Raw genomic sequence first — 25,921 nt, 5'->3', positions numbered from 1 at the left:
GCTGTTAGGGTTTGACACCGACCCCAAACGCTAACGACGCAAGAGAGTAGGATTCAGAGTTGCCAAATACGAGGGCTTGTTTATTTGGTAATAAGAATAAGTGAAACAGGGAAAGCAGGTCAACAAGAACAGGTACAATGAACAAGGGGCAAAGTTCTGCTGCTCTGCAGCTTCTCCCGGAGGGGTAGTCTTGGGAAGCAGGAGCAGACCTCTGTACCGCTCTGCAGAACTCTCACGGCGGATCTCTCAGATGTTGTGCAAGACCGAGAGAGGGAGAGAGGGAACGAGTCAGTGACAGAGCAGACTTGAAACGAGCAGGAGGACAGGGAGTTATATTCTTCGTGTTAACAACACAGTGATGTGCAATATTCCAAAAACAGCCCAAGTGAATATCTTCATGTAAACACACAGTGAGCAAAAATCCAAACACTGTCCAAATGTGAAATAATATCTTCGTGTAAACACACAGTGAGCAAAAATCCAAACACTGTCCAAATGTGAAATAATATCTTCGGCGTGAGCAAACACACAGAGGGAGGTGGAAGATCCCAAAAATATTATTCCATAATGGAAAGAGCAAACTCGATAATGGCTGGGTGAGTGACTGTTTGACAAAAAGGTGGTAGACTTCAGTGTAAAGGTTACACACGAAAATCGGAAATAGGTCAAGACAGTCAATCTAGAAAAACTCACCCAGACGAGCTGCGTAAAAGGAACAGGAACAACAGAGGAGGCGAGCGCGCGCCACGGAGCAGGTATCCAAGCGAAGGCTTCTAGGAATTCCTGGAGAACAGCACAGTGAAACAGCAGCAACGGGGAAAAACATCCAGCGACAAATCAAGACGATCCAACAACTTAGGGTGGGGAAAACGGGGTATAAATAATGAGGGATCGATTGATTGAAAAGCAGTGACAGCTGGGGAATGTGATTGACAAGCGTGGGGAAGTGAGAGAACCAATCAGCGACGTCTCAGATGACGTCAACGGGGAGAAACGTGTGAACGAGGGAATTGAAATACTTGACAGAAAAAATGAATGAAAACAAGGCGAGGGTGGTTAAAGGAACAGAACGAGTGAGAAAGCAAGGACAGAAACCTCACAGTACCCCCCCCTCCACGGGAGCCACCCGGCGACCAGGCCGACCCGGCTCGTCAGGATGGGCCCGATGGAAGTCGGTGATCAAGCCGGGATCCACGATGAGATGCCGGGAGACCCAGCTACGCTCCTCAGGGCCGTAACCCTCCCAGTCCACCAGGTATTGGAACCCCCGGCCCCGCCGACGAACGCCCATCAACCGGCGGACCTGCCACTGGGGGTGACCATCCACTAGCACAGGAGGCGGTGGATCAGGAGCTGGAGGCATAAGGGGACTGAGGGAGACGGGCTTAACCCGGGAGACATGGAACACGGGGTGGATGTGCATGGATGCAGGAAGCTTCAGGCGCAGGGCCGCCGGACTGAGTACCTTCAGGACCTCGAAAGGACCGACGAAGCGAGGGTTGAGCTTCTTGGCCGAGGACCGTAGCGGGAGGTCCTTCGCGGAGAGCCACACCCTCTGCCCAGGGCGGTAAGTCGGCGCGGGAACCCGGCGCCGGTCGGCACCACGACAGGCGCGCTCAGATGTCCGGAGCAGCGCGGTCCTGGTGATCTCCCAAACGCGACGGCAGCGGTCGAGGTGGACCTGCACGGAGGGAACTGCCACTTCCGTCTCCAGTGCGGGAAAAAGAGGGGGCTGGTAGCCCAGGGAGGCCTCAAAAGGGGAGAGGCCGGTGGCGGAACTGACCATTGAGTTGATCGAGTATTCAACCCAGGGAAGGAAACGGCTCCAGGATGCCGGCCTCTCGGCTGCCACACACCGAAGAGCAGACTCCACGCTCTGGTTCATCCTCTCCGTCTGCCCGTTTGTCTGGGGATGGTAGCCAGAGGAGAGACTGACCGTTGCCCCCAATCCCTTGCAGAAAGCCCGCCATACCTGGGAGGTGAACTGGGGCCCCCGGTCAGAGACGATGTCCTGGGGAAAACCGTGAAGGCGGAACACGTGGTGCGTCAGGAGGTCCGCCGTCTCGGCTGCTGAGGGAAGCTTGGAGAGGGCCACGAGGTGGACCCCCTTGCTGAATCGATCCACCACGGTCAGAAGGCAGGTGTTCCCCTGGGAGGAGGGTAGACCTGTGACGAAGTCGAGCGCCACATGTGACCACGGACGGCTTGGAACGGGAAGTGGCTGCAAGAGCCCGGAGGGTGCCTGGTGAGAGGCCTTGCTGCGGGCACAGACCGCGCAGGCCAATACGAACTCCTTGACGTCGTTCCGCATGGTGGGCCACCAGAAACGACGAGCCAGGAAGGAGAACGTGCGATGGACGCCTGGGTGGCAGGCGAACCGGCTGGTATGGCCCCACAGCAGTACCTGGGACCGGACAGAGTCAGGGACGAAGAGACGGCTCCTAGGGACGTTGCTTGGAGCACGTTGGAAGCGTAGGGCACGCCTCACCACACCCTCGATGCCCAAGGTGATGGCTCCAACCACTCGGGCCTCCGGGATGATGGGAGATGGGTCCTCAGAGGGTGGAGCCCCCTTGGAGTGCATCCGGGACAGGGAGTCGGCCTTCGTGTTGCGGGAACCGGGGCGGAAGGTCAGCGAGAAGTCGAACCGACTGAGGAAACTGGCCCATCTCGCCTGCCGACCGTTGAGGCACCTGGAAGCGCGGATGAACGTTAGGTTCTTGTGGTCCGTCCAGATGGTAAAAGGCTCCTCGGCACCCTCTAGCCAATGACGCCACTCCTCCAGAGCAGCCACGACCGCCAGTAGCTCCCGATTGCCGGTGTCGTAGTTCCTCTCGGCGGGGAGAAAGCGACGCGAGTAGAAGGCGCAAGGATGTACCTTCTGGTCGGAAGGAGAACGCTGGGATAGGACAGCGCCCAGGCCAGAATCCGAGGCGTCCACCTCCACGATGAACTGTCTCTTGGGGTCAGGGTGGAGCAGGATAGGAGCGGAAGTGAACCTTCTCTTGAGGGAGCGGAACGCAGCGCATGCCGCTGGGGACCAGTCGAACGGCAGAGCGGGGGAGGTCAGCTTGGTAAGAGGCTCCGCCACTTGGCTGTAGTTCCGGATGAACCTTCGGTAGAAGTTTGCGAACCCGAGGAAACTCTGTAACTCCTTCCGAGTGGTGGGTTCCGGCCAATCCTCCACAGCCTGGATCTTGCGAGGATCCGCTCGGGTCAAGCCCTTCTCCACGATGAAGCCCAGGTAGTCGACGGAGTTGGAGTGGAAACGGCACTTCTCCGCCTTGACGAAGAGCCGATTGTGGAGGAGGCGCTCCAGCACCCGGCGGACATGCAGGATGTGTTCCTCGAGAGTCCTGGAAAAGATAAGAATGTCGTCCAGGTACACCACCACGAACACCTCCAGCATGTCACGGAGGACATCGTTCATGAGTGCCTGGAATACCGCCGGGGCGTTGGTGAGGCCGAACGGCATCACAAGGTACTCATAGTGGCCCCTGGGGGTCTTGAAGGCGGTCTTCCATTCATCGCCCTCACGGATACGGACAAGATGATAGGCACTTCGGAGATCCAGCTTGGTGAAGAACGAGGCCTGGGTCAGTGGCTCGAAGGTGGAGCTCATGAGAGGTAGGGGGTATTTGTTCTTGATGGTGATCTCGTTGAGCTGACGATAGTCGATGCAGGGTCGCAGGTCCCCATCCTTCTTACCAACAAAGAAGAACCCGGCCGCCACCGGGGAGGAGGAAGGCCGAATGAGTCCTGCTTCCAATGACTCAGAGATGTAGAGATCCATCGCCTTCTTCTCCGGGACAGTCAGACTGTAGAGGCGGCTGCCGGGAAGGGGAGCCCCTTGGCGGAGGTCGATGGCGCAGTCATAGGGGCGGTGAGGTGGAAGGGACTGAGCCCTGGTCTTACTGAATACCTCCATGAGGTCGTGGTACTCGGGAGGAATGGACGAGGGATCCGGGGGCAACTCACCAGCCGGTCTCCGGGGCGTTTCAGGAGGTGACAGTCGGGTCCTCTCGCGCCTTCTCTCCAGGAGGCGTCCGTCAATACGGATGACAAGGCTAAACAGCTCCTCGAGGGAGTCGGGCACCTCCCTGGTAGCGAGCTGGTCCCGGACTGCGTCACTGAGCCCCCTTATGAAGGTTAGGCGAAGAGCAGGTTCGTTCCATCCACTCTCCACCGCCGCCAGTCGAAACTCCATGACATAGTCCGTCACCCTGCTGCTCCCTTGTCGGAAGGTCCCCAACCGGGCTCCAGGGTCCAGACCTCGGGCTGGATGGTGGAACACTCTGCGGAGCTCCGCCACGAAGTCTGGGTAGGAGAACAAAAAATCTGCTTCCATTGCCCAGGAGGAAGTGACCCACTGGGCAGCATGGCCTGAAAGTAGGTTGGTTATATAAGCCACTCGGGACCCATGAGCAGAAAAACGGCTTGGTTGATGACGGAAAACCAACTCACATTGCATGATGAATGTGGCACACTCCTCGGGATTACCGTCGAACAGCCGTGGGACGGAGAGAAGGGGTTCCCGAGGTGCGAGATCTGCTGGGGCTGCGGGGAATGTTCCTGAAGGGTGTGAGAGATGAAAAGTCTTAACGGCGTCGCCCAGCGAGTTAAGCTGGGCGAGAATCTCGGACTGTTGTCCCGCCATAGCGGCCATTGAACCCTGCATAGGCAGGACCTGGTCCCTGAGGTTCTGCACCGCAGCCGCAGCCCGCTCTAGTTGGAGACCGTGATCCCTGGTCAACTCGACTTGAATTGCAAGTGCGGTTCTGACCCCCTCTGTGTCGGCTGGGGTCGTCATATTGGTTGGTTCGTAATGTTAGGGTTTGACACCGACCCCAAACGCTAACGACACAAGAGAGTAGGATTCAGAGTTGCCAAATACGAGGGCTTGTTTATTTGGTAATAAGAATAAGTGAAACAGGGAAAGCAGGTCAACAAGAACAGGTACAATGAACAAGGGGCAAAGTTCTGCTGCTCTGCAGCTTCTCCCGGAGGGGTAGTCTTGGGAAGCAGGAGCAGACCTCTGTACCGCTCTGCAGAACTCTCACGGCGGATCTCTCAGATGTTGTGCAAGACCGAGAGAGGGAGAGAGGGAACGAGTCAGTGACAGAGCAGACTTGAAACGAGCAGGAGGACAGGGAGTTATATTCTTCGTGTTAACAACACAGTGATGTGCAATATTCCAAAAACAGCCCAAGTGAATATCTTCATGTAAACACACAGTGAGCAAAAATCCAAACACTGTCCAAATGTGAAATAATATCTTCGTGTAAACACACAGTGAGCAAAAATCCAAACACTGTCCAAATGTGAAATAATATCTTCGGCGTGAGCAAACACACAGAGGGAGGTGGAAGATCCCAAAAATATTATTCCATAATGGAAAGAGCAAACTCGATAATGGCTGGGTGAGTGACTGTTTGACAAAAAGGTGGTAGACTTCAGTGTAAAGGTTACACACGAAAATCGGAAATAGGTCAAGACAGTCAATCTAGAAAAACTCACCCAGACGAGCTGCGTAAAAGGAACAGGAACAACAGAGGAGGCGAGCGCGCGCCACGGAGCAGGTATCCAAGCGAAGGCTTCTAGGAATTCCTGGAGAACAGCACAGTGAAACAGCAGCAACGGGGAAAAACATCCAGCGACAAATCAAGACGATCCAACAACTTAGGGTGGGGAAAACGGGGTATAAATAATGAGGGATCGATTGATTGAAAAGCAGTGACAGCTGGGGAATGTGATTGACAAGCGTGGGGAAGTGAGAGAACCAATCAGCGACGTCTCAGATGACGTCAACGGGGAGAAACGTGTGAACGAGGGAATTGAAATACTTGACAGAAAAAATGAATGAAAACAAGGCGAGGGTGGTTAAAGGAACAGAACGAGTGAGAAAGCAAGGACAGAAACCTCACACATGCAGGAACGAGTAGCACGCTCAGGAAAGGTAACCTGCTCATCGGGAGCAGTTAGGGGTTAAAGGAACACGCCACCATTTTGGGAAATTAGCTGTACTGTCTTCTCCAGAGAGAGACAAGAAGATAGATACCAGTTTCCTCTCTCTTCCATTGATTGTGCTAAGCTAGGCTAACATGCAGCCAGATAGCTTTCTACTGAACGCACAGAGAGGAAACTGGTATCCATCTTCTTGTCTCTCTCTGGAGAAGACGGTAAGCTAATTTCCCCAAATGTTGGCGTGTTCCTTTAAGTGTCTTGCAATACAATGTTAATCCGTAGCTAACATTGTATTGCACTATCTCAGGACTTTAGCATGTCTATTTTATCATGCCTATTTTATGTCTATTTTATTACCTGTTTATTATGTCTATTTGATTATTTAGTATTATTGCACAATCAAAGCGGGCATGGCCACCCGCATTTCACTGTATGCCCTGGTATGTATGTGACAAATAACCTCTTGAATCTTGAATCTTGCTCAAGGACACTTCGACACGCTGCCCGGGAGGAGCAGGGAATCGAACCAGGAACCTTCTGATTACCAGACGACCGCTCTACCTCCTGAGCCACTGCCTGCCCGCCCGCCCGCCCACCCAAGGTGCCAGGAGTTGTCAATGAGCCGGCAAGAATCTTCACTAATTGGTCACAGAAACTAGTAGTTTTTCATGCATTTTTCATGCATCCATGATTGGGACGTTTCCCCCCCCATGGTGATCGATATCCATGCAGGGTGCTGTTGCCTGTGTGACAAACCTCCAATTTAGGCTGTAATTTGGTCACAACTACAGTGGTCACAACTGCTCTTACCGTCAACAAGAGGTGGGCAGTCCTATTTACAGTGGTCATAACCTCGTTCCCAGTTTTATCTCCTCCGTGAGATAAAGCCTGGTAAAGAACTACGGCCGAAAGTGTGTATGGGGTAGAATTTCCGGTGTATGTGTACTTCCCCTGGAAGCTGCCTCCGAACGGACCAAACGTTTCCCGAATCCTGTCGTGTAGTACATTCTTCAGGCAAAGCCGTTGCAGTGGCTTAAACGAGGAAATATTGTGCACTTCACACGTTTCTATAATTGTTTTGTCGAAACCGGAAAGCCTGTAGCCTGTACTTCCTGTACTTCCGTTTACACACTTTAGGAGGCATAGCTTTACCAGCCTACAGTGGTCACAGCTGCTCTTGGGAAGTCCTATATCATTGGTCTACTATAGTGGCCGCGGACGCTCTTACAGCCAATGACAGACGGGCAGTCAGGGAACTTTGGCACTGTTGACAAAAATGCCAGCGCTGCGATTTCTTCAGTTTGGATGTGAGCTGAAGTCTGCTAGCTCTGCGCCCAGGCGGATGCATAAACAGCCACCCCTATACACATGGAACACACAGTGTCAAATACAACGGGCTTTCCAGAATTATAATGCGCTCTAAGCAGACAGCAGTAGGTGTAAAAGAGGTTATACCACTTGGTCGTACTTGATCAATCACTGCTGACCCTTTGTGTCATTGAGTGATAATTTTTGATGGGTCATATATAGAAGAAACATTTATTAGATTATTAGTTACTGTATTAAATGCGCTGTAAGTCATTCAAATATTTGTTAAATAGCTTTACATTCCGACAGCCATGTTTACAGCAGTCCCTCCACTCTGCAGTAAACAGACATCACTGATATAGAGTGTCTGGTCAGTAACATGGGTCTCCCAGTCCCTCCACTCTGCAGTAAACAGCCATCACTGATATAGAGTGTCTGGTCAGTAACATGGGTCTCCCAGTCCCTCCACTCTGCAGTAAACAGACATCACTGATATAGAGTGTCTGGTCAGTAACATGGGTCTCCCAGTCCCTCCACTCTGCAGTAAACAGCCATCACTGATATAGTGTCTGGTCAGTAACATGGGTCTCCCAGTCCCTCCACTCTGCAGTAAACAGCCATAACTGATATAGAGTGTCTGGTCAGTAACATGGGTCTCCCAGTCCCTCCACTCTGCAGTAAACAGCCATCACTGATATAGAGTGTCTGGTCAGTAACATGGGTCTCCCAGTCCCTGCACACTTCCCACTTTGTCCAATCAGGAGAGAGAACCCTAGAGATCATTTGACTTATTTCAAGAAATCCTGCCAAGACAAATGAGCTTACTGCACTGGCAGATACTTGTCTCAGACACATACAGTATTTGCTTTTTGTCAGACCATTTCTGCAGTGTGGAGTTCTCTCTCCTGATTGGATAAGGTGGGAAGGCATACCAAGACATTTATTTTGTGTTTACTGCAGGGCAGAGGGACTGGGAGACTGGGAGACTCCATGTTACTGATCAGACACTCTATATCTGTCGGAATCTAAAGCTATTTAACACATATTCTAAGCACTTACAGCACCTTTAATACCTGTAACTAATAATTGAATACATCCTTCTTCTTTCTTTTATGGTGAAATGTTATATGGTATGAAACACATTGGCAGCATAACAGGATAAACACATTTCACATTGACACGTCATGCTGATTTAAATGGTATAATGGCTGCATTTATATAACAGCTTTTATCCGAAAGCCAGTGGAGATTCAAAAGTGTTCAAAGTGTTCAAATAAGTGGTCTACGTGTTAAAATAGTAGCTCTACATTCCGACAACCATCACTGATATAATAGTGTTTGGTCAGTACCATGGGTCTCCCAGTCTCTCCTCTCTGCAGTAAACTGTGGGATATTCTGATGAAGAATGTTCTCAGTCAACCGAGGTTTGGATAATAACAAAGGTTTATTAACCAAACAGATAGATTACATAGAGAGAATGGCTGAGGGCTTCCCCCAGGTGATCAGCTGAAATGACCCAGGTAAGAAGACCTCGATTGTGGTCGGGAAGAGCCCTTTATAGTTCAACAAGGGGGGTGTGTGGTCCCATTTGATAGGTCAATTGGGGGGGGGGGGTACAGGTTTGGGGAGAGGAATGTCTTATTCCACAGAGAGGGGGGGGGGGTGTATTTACATGAGGACATATTATACCACAATACTCACTTTTCTTTCTTATAATGTGGGTGAGATTAATGTATAATATACCAGGATTGTTTGGAACAGGTAAAAGTGAAAATAGAAAACAATTAAAATAATGAAAATTTTGGCCGATGTGATGTTGGTTGGCATAACAGTTTAAAATAGAATTATTTACATCTATGATTCATGACATGATCGACTGGACTGCGGTCTGTGTTATTTTGATATCAGAGATGTGGGAATAGATATCACCCTTTTCTTTTATTAATTGCTCAAAATACCTATGTCAATGAGTGGTCCTCAACTCTGATATCAAACCATAATTAACATAAGCTATAGCTGTGCATATATCTTGGCATACCTTCAGTCGTTCATGTCGTGACTCAGGGGAGCTAATGTGATGGTTGTACATACAGGCATCGTAATAAACCAATTAAATACATGCACTGTCTCTGTGTGGTCAGAGTGCACAGGGTGAAAAAACAAAATTGTGTGCATAATTATTAGGAATAGGATTTACACATAAGGCTAATGTGTACAAAAACATTTTAACAACCGTTAACCTGGTGGTTAATAAAACTAACATGATTGATTATGGGAAACTGTTCAAAAATATATATATGCACATTTTATAATGATTCTTGATGAAATTACTTAGGATTCAGTTGTATTTAACCTGAGTTTGAGTGTCACTTTCATCTGTGATTGCCTCAGTTTTGTTGGTCTTTACTTAGAATCAGGCAATTTTCTCCATTTCTTCTCTATAAATGAGGAGATAAAACGTCTTATGCATCGCTTCTGTATGTAATTCTAGTGCATCAACTGTTCACCATACAGGTGCAAAACAACAACGTTACATGTCCTCTTCTATGAGAGAATAAAACAACTGATTCTTTCTTGTCTGACAATACAATTTTGTAACTTAAGTAATTCAAATGTGATGTAATGTGATCATGTGACCACTTCTTCCTTCAGCAATACATTTTAGCTCATTATTACTAACCATTGTTAATGCTTTCTCATTGATTTCTTTTCATCACATCCCTAGTTCATCGTTTTGCAGATACATACAATTGTGTGAAAAGTTTCCTGCTTGTGAAGGTATTAATCTGAATGATGTTGCGTCGTTGTTGACAAGGTGTTCTCTGTCGGTCGTGTGGCAGGGCCAAACAGTAACACATAAAAATTAAATAAATACATAACAATGTGGACACTGTGTGTTCAGAAGTCTCTTGGTTCACAGGTCTCTGATGATGTGTCTCTCTTCTTGACGGTGCAGTCGGGAACATTCACTCCTCCATCATTCAGAGGGGGCCTACAGGAGGTCGCCGTCCACTCCCTGTGTACCTTGTCAAGGGTCACCGGTAGCAGTATACTAGTAGTGGCCTTGCAGACTCTTTTCCTGGAGCCTATGTTGTTCTCCACCACCATCACATGTCTGCCACTGTGCTCACGCTTGACCTTTATCAGGCCTAGAGACATGGCGGTAGGGTGGTCTTGAACGTGCTGTGTGGTGGTTGGTCCCCCGCTCCCCGTCATCGCGGTACCAGAGGGGCGAGGGTTTGCTGGTGTAGTGGTCTGTCTGTAGGACGCTCTCTCTCACACGGATGACAATCTTGTCATGGGAATCCACCTTGATGGTCGGGGACTTCAGTTCCCTTTTGCAGATGGTCTGCCGCGGGTCGCCGGGGTGAGGCTGCATGTCGTCCTTTCTGTCTCTGCTCCCCTTCCTTTGGGGACGTCTGTGTTGTGTGGGCTGGTGGTTCTCCCACGGTTGTTGTCATCGCCCTGGTTGTGTCCGCAGCTCCTTGGCGGTGTCCCTGGTGGTAGTATGCTGTCGTGGGTCGCTCAGGTCGCTGGGTTGTGTTCCTCCTTGCCTGGTCGCACCGTCGTTCGTGGTTCAGGTCACGCGTCGTCTCACTCGTCCTGTCCTCTCACCAATTTATGATCTGAGGATGATAAAATTTGCCTTAGAAAACCTCTTCACATAAATTATTCAACGCCTTTCTGCTAAAGTGGAAAATCATTTTGGGATTAATTCAATTCATTGCAAATAAAATCATTTAATTGAAAATAGGAAATGCAAGCCAATTGCATTATCAGTGATTCCTTATGTTAAGAAGGTCACATTCACTACAATCTTATCAGATCTTGTATCTAACTAGATCTTACAGCAGTTAAGAGGTTAATGTTTAAAAAAAAAAAAATGTAGCAAAGAGTAAAGACCATAACCCTATCAAAAACAGTAGTCAAAGTGTATATTTTATATTTTACCGATGTTTTATACGATTTATAGGAAATACGAATTTATCGGAAAATGTTAATTATCGTAAAAACCGCAACGAAATGACTAAATCCAGATTCAACCCTGCCATTGGAAAGAGGAGCATTTTCCCTATCCATAGATGTATGATTTGGCCATAATAAGGTCAAGGTCAAGTTCAAGGTCAAATTTATAATTAAAACCGATTATAAATAATAATAATAATAATAATAATAATAATAATAATAATAATAATAATAATAATAATAATAATAATAATAATAATAATAATAATAATAATAATAATAATAATAATAATAATAATAATAATAATAATAATAATAATAATAATAATAATAATAATAATAATAATAATAATAATAATAATAATAATAATAATAATAATAATAATAATAATAATAATAATAATAATAATAATAACTTTATTTGTATAACACTTTTCATACAGAGGTTGCAGTTCAAAGTGCTTCACAACAGTAAAGAAATACAGGCATGAGCAAGCATAGCAAGGTATGGTAAATCACAGTGTTTCACATTAGGATCTAGCATCCTAATAGGCTCTCTATTCAGTAATACAAATAATAAAATTGTTTAAAATGATTAAGTTTAAAAATAGTCTAAAAATTATTAAATAGAACGGACATATAACAACAGTAAAAAATACAGGCATAAGCGAGCATAAAAATAAAAAATGTAAATAGCAATGTTACAGTAAAAAGTGTGATAAGATTGTTCAATCAGATGAAAATGGCCCAGTTAGGAGAATCAACCTTGGCTAGGCGGTGAGGTTCACGATGTACCTAACTGGAATGGTAAACAACTTTGCTAGATTTAGGTCAAAAGTAATCTTCTCCTCACAACAGAGCATCACTCCAACATCATAGAACCGACATATGAATTTCATTGGAAGTGTATGAAAGTAGGTAGGGTAAGAATATAGCAAGGTATGGTAAATCACAGTGTTTCACATTAGGATCTAGCATCCCAATAGGCTCTCTGTTTACAGTTTGATTCAGTAATACAAATAATAAAAATAGTTTAAAATGATTCAGTTTAAAAATAGTCATCAGTAAGAAGTAAAAAGTGTGATAACCGACACATGAATTTGATAGGCAGTGTATAAAAGTAGGCAGGGTAAGAATAGTGCAGGTAAGTACAATTTGTGTCAGGATATCCCTGATGTTTCTATAATAATACTTCCCCTTGCCACTAGGTGGTAGCAGATATCTATCTTCAGATATTTGCCTGCATTACCCCACAGTGAAATGCCTGAGCAAAGAGATAGGTTTTAAGCTGTCTTTTAAAGATGTCTAGCGAGTTGGCTTCTCTGATGTTTTGGGGTAGTTTGTTCCACAGTTTTGGGGCATAGTTGATAAAGGTTGCATTACCGATCCTCTTTTGACTGTTTCTGGGAGCCTCTAGTAGTCCAGCAGCTGATGATCGCAGTGTTCTTGCTGGTGTGTAATTTATTAGAGTGTTGGCGATGTAGCTAGGTCCCTGTCCATTTAGAGCTTTGTATGTAAGGAGAAGGACCTTAAAGTCAATTCTAAATGTTACAGGAAGCCAGTGTAAAGCAGCTAAGACTGGACTAATGTGCTCTCTCCTTTTGGTTCTAGTTAGCAGTCGGGCTGCAGAGTTTTGGATTAGCTGAAGCCTCTCTGTGGTTTTCTTAGGGAGACCTGTGAAAAGTGCATTACAGTAGTCTAACCAGCTAGATATGAATGCATGAATTAGCTTCTCAGCATCGTTCTGATTAATAAATGGTCGTACTTTTGCTATATTTCTAAGATGGAAGAACGATGTTTTCGTCACTTTGCTAATATGAGAATTGAAGTTCAGTTCTGAATCTATGATAACCCCGAGACTAGTGACCTCAGATTTGATCCAAGGGGTTAGTCCTCCCAGGTTCTTTATTAATGTTTCTTTTTTAGTTTTGGGGCCGATAATTTGAATTTCAGTTTTGTTCTCGTTTAGTTTCAGGAAGTTCTTACTCATCCATTTATTTATTGCCAGTAAGCAGATTATCATTAATTACTGTATCTACAAATCCTTCTGTTTAATCATCTTCCCTTTATTCATTTGCTTAGATTTTTTGTACACATGATCTCAATAAGGTGGTGAATGAGCTCAGTGAGCATTTTCTCCTACCCGTATCAATTTTTGATCAAAGATGCAAAAATCATAAATCATAATTTATATTCTCCTTTTCTTCATTACAATTTACTCAGCCTATAACAGACACAATATTTCTGACACTGGAAATACATACCCGCCAGGTCCCTAGATGTTCCTAGATACCAAGAACATGCTAATTGACCTTGCAGAAGTGGAGCAATCTTCCATTTACTTAGGCATGTACCTTTAGGCGAAAACGGTCTACAGATTAACAGCAACAACCTCTTCGGTTTTGTAACTGGGGGAATCTTTTATGACTGTTTGATAACTATTTCCGATTCTATCAGCATTCAGTATCTGCGCCAGTCTCCGTCAATCTATGATCTCCTTCTGCGTAAGGTGAGGCGCGAACTGCCCACCTGAATGAATGAATGAATGAATGAATGAATGAATGAATGAATGAATTAATGAATGAATTAATGAATGAATGAAAACTTTATTTAACAGATTGCAGAATGGATACAATACTGTACGGCTCAATACACACAATTGTTAAGGGGATGCAGACCAGAGAAAGACGTTTGTCTTGTTTACATCAGGGTCCCCCACCACCTAACTAGTGTTCTGAAGTAACTTAAAGGGGCAGTGAGGCAATTCAAAGGATTTGGTCAAAACGTTGTTAACCTCACATGAATATACATATAACCAAATAACATTAACTGTTTATGTTCTTACACAATAGCATTAACTATTTATGTTCTTATTCAATGGCATTAACTATTTATGTTCTTATAACTAAATAGTTATGAATCTGAAACCTGGGTTACATCTTGGTATTAGAAGATTTAATGATCTCTATATTAATAGTACTGCCACGTTCTAACAATTATCTAACAAGTTTGGTCTCCCCAGAAATAATTTTTTTTAGGTTTTTACAGATCTGGAGTTATGTCCGCAGGTTAGATGCCCGGTTTCCCACCCTTCCTGGTGAAACACAATTTGATACTTTTCTTACCCCTCTTCCCACTCTAAAGGTGTAAAGGGTTCCTTGTCGACAATCTACAGGCAACTATGCCCCTTACAGTCCATCTCCTTAAACATCATTAAGTCCTCATGGGATGAGATATTTGATGACATGGGGGAGAATGCACTCAAAAAGGTTCACACCTCTTCCATCTGTGCTCAGCATGGTTTCATGATCCAATGCAAAGTCATCCATCGAGCACTGGATCACAAGGATGTGAAACCTAATTGTCTGCGATGTAATCAGTCCCCAGGAAACCATGTGCACATGTTTTGGAGTTGTCCATCTCTAGTTGATTTTTGGAAAGATATCTTTGACACACTCTCGGAAATATGTAGTATTCAGGTTGAATCAGACCATTTGACTGCGTTATTTGGTGTCTCCTCGCCGATATTACAACTGACAAAGATGAATAAAGATGTTTTGGCTTTTGTTACTTTGTTAGCGAGACGGTTAATCTTTGGAAATCCTCTTTACCCCCTTCTTATGCCATTTGGATTCAATCTATTCTTAATTGTATAAAGCTGGACAAATTAGACACACACTCAGAGGGTCTACAGACAGGTTTTATTCAATGTGGGCTCCCTTCTTTTCTTATGTTGAGAGGCTTCATCTCCCCGTAGTCCCAGAATGATATTTCTACATATATTTGTTGTACATTTTTCACTTCTTCCTCCTCTTTAAATGTTTTCCTCTATGCATACTGCCAATGTAAGAGGCCTGGGCCCTCATGCATCAACGTGTTCTACGCACAGATCTGTGCTTACCCTGTGCGTACGATCATTTCTAAGCAAAGAGTGGGATTCATCAACTTGAACTTGAACTTGACTTCGTGCGTACATCTACGCACAGGTCAGACCTGGCGTACCTAGCGCCCAGTGGTAGAATATATTATTACAACAAGGAAATGAGCTTCTGTGCATAATAACACTGGCACGTTCTGTACGAACCGTAGTTCATTATAGTTCATTGTAAAATAGCAACAGTAGTGTAATTATGGTCAAAACCCTATAAATAGCATTTGGAATAATAGATCTTTCTCTCAGAATGAATGCAGCATGGTTTATATAGCGTTATCGGAATATACGGGGTGTGTAGGCTACTGACTGACTGCGCTCCGCGTAGCTTGATTGATTGATTGATTGAAAAGTTTATTAACAGATTGCAGAATGGGTACAGTACAGTACAGCTCAGTACATACAATTGTTAATTGGGGATGCAGACCAACTTCCGTCATGTTTACATCAGGGTCCCCCATTTCCAATTCATCATAAATCATAAAGCTCAACTCGTTATTATTCTGCGCAGACCGCAGAAACACGGGAACGTTTTGATTATATTTAAAAGGCTTTACGTTAAACGAAACAAGTGGAACTTCGAAGCTGTAAGCAGAATACAAGGCATATGAATATAGTGTTCTTCCCCCTTTTTACTGTATAAGAAAGAATAGACAACGCATTGCAATGACACTATAGTGGACGGACTATGTATATGATGGGATTCAAGTTTGCGTTTTTGTTGCTCATAGGCATGCTGTCAGAGTATGATATCTTAATCAAACATTCTAGAACATTTGTCGTCACAGATCATGTCCTAATAGAACATAGGCTATGGCATGGATCGTGATATTGTGTGGACTGTTATTATTACTGTACACCGGTACCACCCATTGCGACAACAGCCTTGTGAGTCCCGCACACAAACATGATGGAATTCAAGTTCATGTATTGAAAGGCAGGCTATCATACATGCAGTGAGATTCATTGTTCTTGTATATGCTCTCGTATTATATTGTTTATATAGGCTACCCAATACTGACATCAAAATAGATTGTAGTATGCCTCTAGAAATCATATGCAGCAGGTAGAAGATTGACGGGGGATCCATCGCGATTTGGAATCAAATTGAGGAGAACTTTAATCCCTGGGGTATTAATCAAACAACACGGGAAAAGGCAGTCATATTCCAGCGCGGTCTTTATTAGCCGACAACAAAATAGATGCATCTAAAAATCATATAGCCAATCGAACACAACTAATAAAGGCATTCATATTACAGCACGGTTATAATGACACACAACCAACGCCAAACAGTGGTCAACGAACGGTCTTTATTAGTATTTTGAGCTGTCCAGGCAGAATTGCAGCAATGGTCTTAGGGAGCCGTTGATATCTGACATCACCGTTTACAAGTCCGCCTTTTATTTATCCCACAATACGCGATAGTGTCTTCTTGGTTCGACAGCAGTGAATTCTCCGTGGAGTTTCTCAGTGTCCCGCTCGGGTCCGTCCATTATTTCACATCCCATGGGGGGTGTTTCCTCATTTTCATGACCATATATGGATAATCATGCACGAGCATTGACGGTAGAACAAAGTGGTATTCATCAACACGGAGGACCATAGAGCCTGCGTACGCACGTGTGATGAATGCCGACTTCCCTGTGCGTGCGCTAGTTCTACATTCCGTGCTTACGTGTGGAAGTAGGTCAAGTTCTACGTCCACGTTGATGCATGAGGGCCCTGGTATGAGTATGACATCTTAAATCGATACCAGAGTTGGTTGACCTGTCATTGTATTCCCTTTTTTTCTTTCTTAAAGAAAAATGCTTTTCATCTTGTTTTGACGTTTGTTTGGTATTCTATTCTGTGTTCCCATTGGATCATTTTCAAGTGCATCTCATTTGTAAATGTTGGTTATGCTGAAAATCCAATAAACAAATATATTAAAAAATAAATATATATATATATATATCAGCCCCACAACATAAAAAATATAATGTTGTACTAACCCGTTTGCAAGATATGAATACTGGTCAAAATATGATTTTGAAACATCTAAAAAACAAATTACCATCAATGAATGGTTTTCATTCATTTAAAATCCCATTCAAATCAGCTCAAACTAGTCGAATTGTGATATTGGTCCATGAGCCAGGACTGGTCAGTACCACCTGAGGGGACTAATGCTCATAGTGGTTTTTGTCAAAGTTTACATCCCTAGAGATAGTAGATATGTGATAGCCTTGGAGAGCTGGTGGGTTCATGTGTTTTATCACTCCATTTAAACACTAAATAAATAATTCTGAAAAGTGGCCAATAGTTGAGGGCCAATACGGATATTTTCATGCAAATCGAAAAGCACCACATTTAAGGCCAGATGTACACCCAGGGTATGTTGTAATGATTTAGTGAGAGTACCTGAGCTGGAAACTCCCGACGTCACCATCAGCCAAATCCAATAAGGCCAAAAAAAGGATTCAGCTATAACTTTTGAACCAGATGAGCTACAAATGCAAACGTGGTATCTATATTATGTATTTTTATAATTGGAAACACATTGGAATGCTTATTTTTACGATTGAATGGATCTGGACCCCTAATCTGCGTATTTCCAAGATGGCGGTTACCCGTTTATTTTTTTTGCCATAACAAAATCACACACATGCCTTAAGTCTTTTTGACAAACATGATGTCTATTTGATGCTTTTTGCGCATTAGAAAAACATTGGAATACTTAGATTTATTGATGACTCTATCGAGCATTAAAATTAGCATATTACCAATATGGCCGCCATCCCAAAACCTTTATTTAACATACATTCACCTGTATTGAGTGTAGAGTTGTAGGAGCAAGGTAAGATCAAACTAGTGAAAACAAACAACATACGTATCTTATGTAATTGTATTAAACAATTATACAAAATAAAAGAGCAGAACCTATACATACTGATACATAACCAGTGTTGGGCAGTAACGCATTACATCGTTGCCAGAATGCATTGTGTTTTTTTGTCCTCCTATAACGTTAGATTAGGTTTACACACTGTCCTCAGTAGATGACAAAGTAATCAGTGAAGTAATTTTGATTACTTTTTAAAGGAGTAATCAGTAATAAGTAACTGAGTGTGTGACAGTCGCGGCTGGAAAGCTATAGGGGACATGGACACCGGACAGACAGAGCCCTGGAGACGAACTGTGTGGGCCGTGAGGTTTCCCGTGTTGAGTCAAATTAAGCCGCAGGCTACACTCCTGGTGGTGCCCTTCCGTCAATTCCTTTAAGGCTTTGGTTTCCCGGACGCTGCCGGGGCAGGTCATGGGAATAACGCCGCCGGATCACTAGTTGACATTGTTTATGATCGGAACTACGACGGTATCTGATCGTCTTCGACCCTCTGACCTTCTTGATTATCTTGATTTTTTCCGTCCGTCTTGCGCCGGTTCAATAATTTCACCTCTAGCCGCACAATACGAATGCCCCCAGCCGTCCCTCTTAATCATGGCGCCAGTTCAGAGAATAACCCATAAAATAGAACCGGAGTCCTATTCCATTATGCTGCAGTAGGTGACTGGGCCTGCTTTGAACACTCAAAGGGCTGAGGCTGAGACAGACAGTGACTTGCCTCACGGTGGACCGTCAGCTCCATCCCAAATCCAACAACAAGCTTAACTGCAGCAACTTTAAGATACACTATTGGAGCTGGAATTACAGCGGCTGCCCTCCAATGGATCATTGTTAAAGGATTTAAAGTGTAGTCATTCCAATGATAGGGCCTTTTCCTCACGACCTCCCTGAGTAGTCTGGAGTGGGTAATTTGCACGCCTGCTGCCTTCCATGGATGTGTTAGCCGATTCTCATGCTGCCTCTCCGAAACTGAACCCTGATTCCCCGTTACCTGTGGTCACCATGGTAGACACGTAAGGTACCATCGAAAGTTGATAGGGCAGACATTCAGAATATTGTTTATTCTGGTTGTTTCTTAACCAATTGTTGCTGAAATCACAGCCTAGAATTATTTCAGACACTTTTCTATTATAGTTTCTGTTGGAAAAAGGATCATGGATGGTCTCTATCCACATAATAAGGGACCAGATTATGTGGCTTTGAGTGGGCCTCAATTGAGGCTTGCAATGAATTGAAAGATCCACTAGATGGAGCCACAGACCGCCACTTGACCTCAATCCAGCCTGGGTCAAACTGGACACTCATATCACTTAGACTTAGAGTGAGCCTATTCTACTGCCCCCCTTTACCTGTGCTCTGTCTCTGGGCTCCCTCCGGCCTATAGGCATGGAGCTTACTGTCTTAACAGTATCATAGTTACTCTCTCTGTTTACCCACACTCATATCACTACATTAAGGGAGCCTATTCTGGCTCCCCATTGCTGCACAAATCCGCTTCAAGGCCCTCGACCTGGCATACCGTGCGGCAAAGGGAACCGCTCCCGCCTACCTCCGGTCAATGGTGTCTAACTACACACCTTCAAGACCCCTACGCTCTGCATCCTCTCGCCGCCTCAGACCTACTCCTATCCGAGCTCCGGGAGGGTCATCAAGGCCACCAGGCTCTAGCATTGTATACTTAGACAATATATGTACAATGCTGCAGAATGTAACCAACAGAGATAATGAAATCTGTATATTAGGAGATATGAATATTGATTGGTTTTCCAGAAGTTGTACACTGAAGAAACTGAATGATGCGGCCGCTGTATGTAATTTGTTTCAAATGATTGATGTACCAACAAGAATTAATAATAGTGCAGGATCAGTCTCATCGACCTGTATAGACCATTGTTTTACGAACGCCCCAGAAAATTTTTCAAGAGTTGTATCTGAGCCTGTGGGCTTCAGTGACCACAACATTATTGCGTTAACCTTAAAGATGAAGGTTCCTAAGGTAGGACCCAAAATAATTTATAAAAGAATATATAAGACATTTTCTGAGGATGCGTTTATTATTATTAATGATGTAAAAAATTTACTCTGGAATAATGTGCTAGAGAAGGCATACAGAGGCTGCATTAGAGAAGTTTATGGAATTATTTACAGATGTCTGTGACAAACACGCTCCTGTAAAGAAGCTCTCCGTCAGAGCAATCAAAACACCCTGGCTGGATCCTGAATTGAAAAACGGCATGAAAGAAAGAGACCGACTGAAAAAAGTAGCTATTGCATTAGAGAATCCAGAAGATTGGAAAGTTTACCGCTCATTGAGAAACAAAATAACCAAAATGAATAGGCAGAAGAAAAAACATTATTATCAAACCAGATTGGAGGAGTGTAAAGGGGATAGTAAGAGACTATGGAAAACATTGAATGAAGCTATGGGTAGAAATAAAATGGGCAAAACGCCATTTATTGAGTCAGATGATATATTCATTACTAAACTATATCATATATCTAAACTTGTCATATTATGTATGACAAGAAATGCTGATTTAAATTCAGGAGCACAAGTCCAAATGATATTGAAAATCTCCTCCTAGCACTTAAACCAGATAAACCTTGCGGTGTTGATAATCTGAATGGAAAACTGCTACAAATGTCTGCAAAATGTGTGGCTAAGCCACTATCACATATATATTTAATTTATGTTTTGAAGAGAGGGTCTTTCCTCAGCCTTGGAAAATAGCCAAAGTAACTCCACTACCAAAGAACTGTAAAGAGCCATTTACAGGTTCAAACAGTAGGCCCATTAGTATTTTACCAGTAATAGGTAAGTTATTGGAAGGAATTGTGTTCAAGCAGATTCAAAAGTATTTCAACAAAAACAACATTAATTCTGATTTCCAGCATGCATACAAAGTAGGATACTCTACACTACAGGAACTGCTTTAACATCTCTTACAAATAGCTGGCTACAACTGATCGATAGGAAGTTAGTTGTGGGTACAGTGCTCTTGGATTTCAGTGCGGCTTTCGACATCATAGATCATGACCTATTATTATTGAAATTACACACATATGGGTTTGAAGACACTGCCATGGAATGGATGAGAAGCTACTTGTCTAATAGACAACAATGTGTTATATTTAATGGTTCCATGTCAAATATGGTAACACTCCAGTGTGGTATTCCCCAAGGAAGTTGTCTTGGACCCCTCCTTTACTCTATATTTGTAAATGATATGCCTTATGTATTGGAAAGTGCAGGTACAGCGATTTATGCTGATGATACAACTATATGCATCCGCTGAGAGCACAGAACAAGTGAATAAGATACTTCAGAGTGAATTATTTATGATTTCGAATTGGATAACTGAAAACAGACTAAAATTAAATGTAGCAAAAACAAAATGTCTTATAATCGGCTCTAAATATGCCGGCTTAAGGTCGGAGCATATACTGAGTCTCTCATTACAAGACGCTGGTATTGAACAAGTGAAGGAGGCCAAATTGTTGGGTGTAACTATTGACGAGGCACTACCCAGATTAATAACATGGTTACCAGGATGAGTAGAAACATCTCCATAATGAGAATAAATGCCTACCTCCTAACGAATACAACAATTAAAATGGTAGTACAATCTTTAGTCTTGTCCCATCTTTACTGCCCAGCAATTTGGTCTAGCGCGTCAAAGCAAGAGCTTAGTAAACTCCAGCTCACTCAAAATAGAGCTGCCCGACTCACTCTTCACTGCTCTATAAGGAATAGTGTGGAGGGAATGCATGCTAGACTGTCGTGGATGAGGGTGGACGAGAGACTAGCTGGCATGCAGTTTGATTAGGTTTTTAAAGAACATTTGTACCTTGGGTAAACCCACTCAATTGTATTCTATGCTTTTATCCACCAATGATAGACATTATCATAATACCAGACATGCTTCAAGTAGTCGCTACACCCTACCTCTGCCTAGAACCAACGCTCTAAAGAAAACGGCAATGTATAGTGTAATGTATGGAGTTAGTACAGGGACTACTTAACGTTAGTCTACATACGCCCCTCTGGTCATGCATGCTTACGTTACGCACAGGTGATATAAATGTACTGCAGGGTTGGGGGTACGTCATTAAAGCCATGGGTTCAACGCTATTAACATCTCTGTGATTCTTGTATTATGTAGTTGTGTAAATAGACAACATACACGACATATAGAGCCATAACATACTGGAATAGGATCCTATTACATATTATACGGACGGAAAACAAGGACAGTTTCAAAAAGAAACTTAAAGGAGCCATAATCCGGAAGGAAATTAATATATGTCATGCATGAGTGTACCTGCAGCCATGTTATCCAAAACGTCTTCTGTTTACTTTGTGTGTTTTTCTTTTCTTTTTAAAGGTATGGTGAAATTGATGTTTTAGTAACATTGATGAGCATTCTGAAAGAAATGGTTGAATATAGAGGGTGTATGAGTATGTATGCCATGGTTGTAACTGACTGTAAAATTTGCTCTCTACTGCCCTCATGACTGCATGTATATCTGTGTCCACTGGAGGGCGCTGTAGGCGGAGCGTCTACTGTCTACACCAGGTTGGGACTATATAAACCTTGGTTCCCTCCTACTGTTCCTTCTTGTCACTTCTGCCCCTCCAGGAGAGGAGATCATATGTGCTGCTGTATTATGAGACAACATGATAAATAAATCGCTGCCAGCAGAGCTAGGCCAAAGATAGAATACCATGCCTCTTGTATACATTATTGTCGCCCCATTGCCAAATCTGTTAACAGAAATTCTTAAAAAGATTCACCTTTAAAAACAATCTTAAATTGTATTTAACACTGTAAAGTATTTTGTTTAGTTTTTTTGTTTTCTGTTTCTTTGCTTGCATGTCATTTTAGCCATCTTAATTGTTAGTTTCATTGTGTATTGTGTGTTGAGTACTGACTTTTAATAATTCTGTTTTGCAATAATTGTTCTTGTATGTCTTTTTGTGTGGACCCCAGGAAGACTAGCTGGTTGCCATGGCACCAGCTAATGGGGATCCGTAATCAAATCAAATCAAAATCAAAGAGAAGTCGCCTATTCTCAGTCCTTGCCCCACAATGGTGGAATGAACTACCCACCCCAGTTAGGACAGCCGAAACCCGTCCAATATTTCGCCGTCGACTAAAGATGCACTTCTTCAACCCTTATCTGAAATAAATAAAAAAAAAAAAATCTAACCCTAACTAACCTTACTGTCATGCACTTGTCCTAATAAACTAACCTACACTGTAGCACTCAACACTTTGATGAACATTGTTACTCAGCTGATAGAGTTGTGCCCTTCCTGATGACTTGTCGTACAGAACTTGTAAGTCGCTTTGGATAAAAGCGTCAGCTAAATGACTAAATGTAAATGTCTTCTACTCCAGTTAGCCCATGAGATAGTCTTTCTTTTCTACTGTTTAAAGAGGAAGGGAAAAAAGAAGTAAAGTAAAGTACCAACGTTTTTTCCTGTTTATTCTGGTTGTTTCTTAACCCATTGCTCCCAAAATCACAGCCTACAAAGAGGAATAATTTCAGACACTTTTCTAATATAGTCTCTGTTGGAACAAGAGACTACCACTTGACCTCGGCCTCCATCCAACCTGGGTCAAACTTGACCGCATTGCATACTCTCTCTCTGCCCCCTGGTCTATACATCCATAATATTTTTGTGATTGATACCTCAATGTGGCCAGTGAGAAAGCAAGTTACGGCTGATGATGAGTGTATGTGTGTGGGCTAACTTGCTGTCTGACTGGCCACCGTCAACCACGTTCGCTTTATAGACTAGGCAGAATTTCAGAAAATGTGCTTGTATAAAGTGCTGAAGGCATTTTGTGTTTATTTTTGGTACACAACATTTCTAGGGATATTAAGGGGTGCTGAATCCAAATTTGCTGTATACCAAGCTCAAAAATGTCAAATAAGGCCTCAAAATTGAGAAATCCAACATGGCCGCCAGCACCAGGCCCTCTCTCCACAAAAACAGGTGCTAAACCCAAATCTTTTATTCTACTGACATGAAACTTTGCACAGAACATCTACACCTATGGAGGAAGAAAGTAGGAATATAGCTGGGGTGCAACCATGAGTAACAGGGTGTTTTTGACTGTCCAACTGTAATCTTTGTATAGGCGAGGATAAAAAAAATGACATTTCTTCAGTGTTTGCAGGAATACTACAGCAATTTGGTAATAACTGTACAGTGTTGGACACCAACATTAGAATCCCCCAAGTCTTAGCTTTCTTCAGGTACCAAGTTTATGCAAGTAGCTCTTATAAATCTGGATATATAAGCATTTTAATGTAAGCATGCTGTTTTAGGCGAATTTTCAAAAAATAAATGGTGGGGCTTAATGAGTTAAGTGTGACTACACAAGGTACAAACCTGAATTAAATGTGCTTTTGTAAGTTTTCTTACATACATCAACAAGGACGTAGTCACACCGGAGATTCAAGAATCCATACTTGGCGCAGAACACCTTGGATAGGCACAACTGAACATGTTTGTGGACAAACGTATGTGTGAACCTCCAGATAGTGACCAGCACCTGAACCTGAAATCACCCATTCGAAAGAACAAAGCCAAGACATTTGCCTCTTTATATGAAGTTGTGCAACTTAAGAACAAGCAAAACACCATCAAAGTGGACAGGCAGATTCTACAAAGGCTCATCACAGCTTACAGAGCAGGTCGTAAGGTAGACCTTGACAATATCCTCCAGCATGAGTTCATGCCCATCCCGCCATCTCTGGCCACAACTAACGGGAGTCTACATTCCACCAACAAGTCTGTGTTCGCAAATATACTGACGAAACAAGTTAAAACCCCTGCAGATCTTACCCTTCAGGGACCCAGCTGCCTGGTCATTGATGGCCAAGCTCTGGTAATGGCACTCGGAAAGCCACCTGACACTACAACATTTGGTGACTATGCCAACAAGTTCACTGACACCGTGTTGAAGATGGGAGCAAAATACCAGAGGGTAGATGTCGTCTTTGACAGATACCATGACCAATCCATCAAAACAGGCACAAGGGTGAAACGCAAACAGCGCCACAGACCAGTACGTTGTGAAATCAAAAACAAGTCTGTTCCACTTCCTGCCGATTGGTCGAGCTTCATGGCCCTTGAAGACAACAAATCAGATATCGCTCAACTACTCTCAAACCACCTGATAGAACACAGCCCGGATGATGAACCTGTAGTTGTAGTATCAGGGAGGTTTACTGAAGCGACAACTGTCAAGTCAACAGATCCAGATCTTGAAGTCTCCTCTCTGAGTGCTGACCATGAGGAAGCTGATACACATCTGATTCTCTCATCCAGGCTCCAGTGGAAACAATCGTTGTGTCAGCGTGTGACACAGATGTGCTGCTTCTACTCTTGGCTCACTATGACAGAATCCGATGTACGCATCTCTACATGAATGCTGGGACATCGAAGGATCCAAAATATTTTCCAGTACATGACATTAGAAAGCTACTATCTGATGATCAACTGGACACAATCCTTGCCTTCCATGCCCTCACCGGATGTGACAGTGTGTCCCAGTTCAGTGGTCACGGAAAGAAAACAGCCTGGCAGGTGTTCGAGCACCATCACACTGATCTTTCTGGCCTAGGGAAGGGCCCTTTCACAGAAGATCTTGTGACATCAACAGAGAGATTCATCTGCAAGATCTATGGTGCGCCTGAGGTGGATACGTGCAACAAAGCAAGAGTCAAGTTATTCTGCAAAGGCCGTCCACAAGAGACTCTGCCACCAACCTCAGATGCAGTGAAGTTCCACATCATGCGCTCACACTATCAAGCAAGCATCTGGAACCAAGCTCACCTGCCACACCCTG

This window comes from Notolepis coatsorum (assembly GCF_963971535.1).
Source record: "Notolepis coatsorum genome assembly, chromosome: 18".
In the NCBI taxonomy this organism is placed as follows: Eukaryota; Metazoa; Chordata; class Actinopteri; order Aulopiformes; family Paralepididae; genus Notolepis; species Notolepis coatsorum.
Note: the sequence above shows the minus strand (reverse complement) of the source record.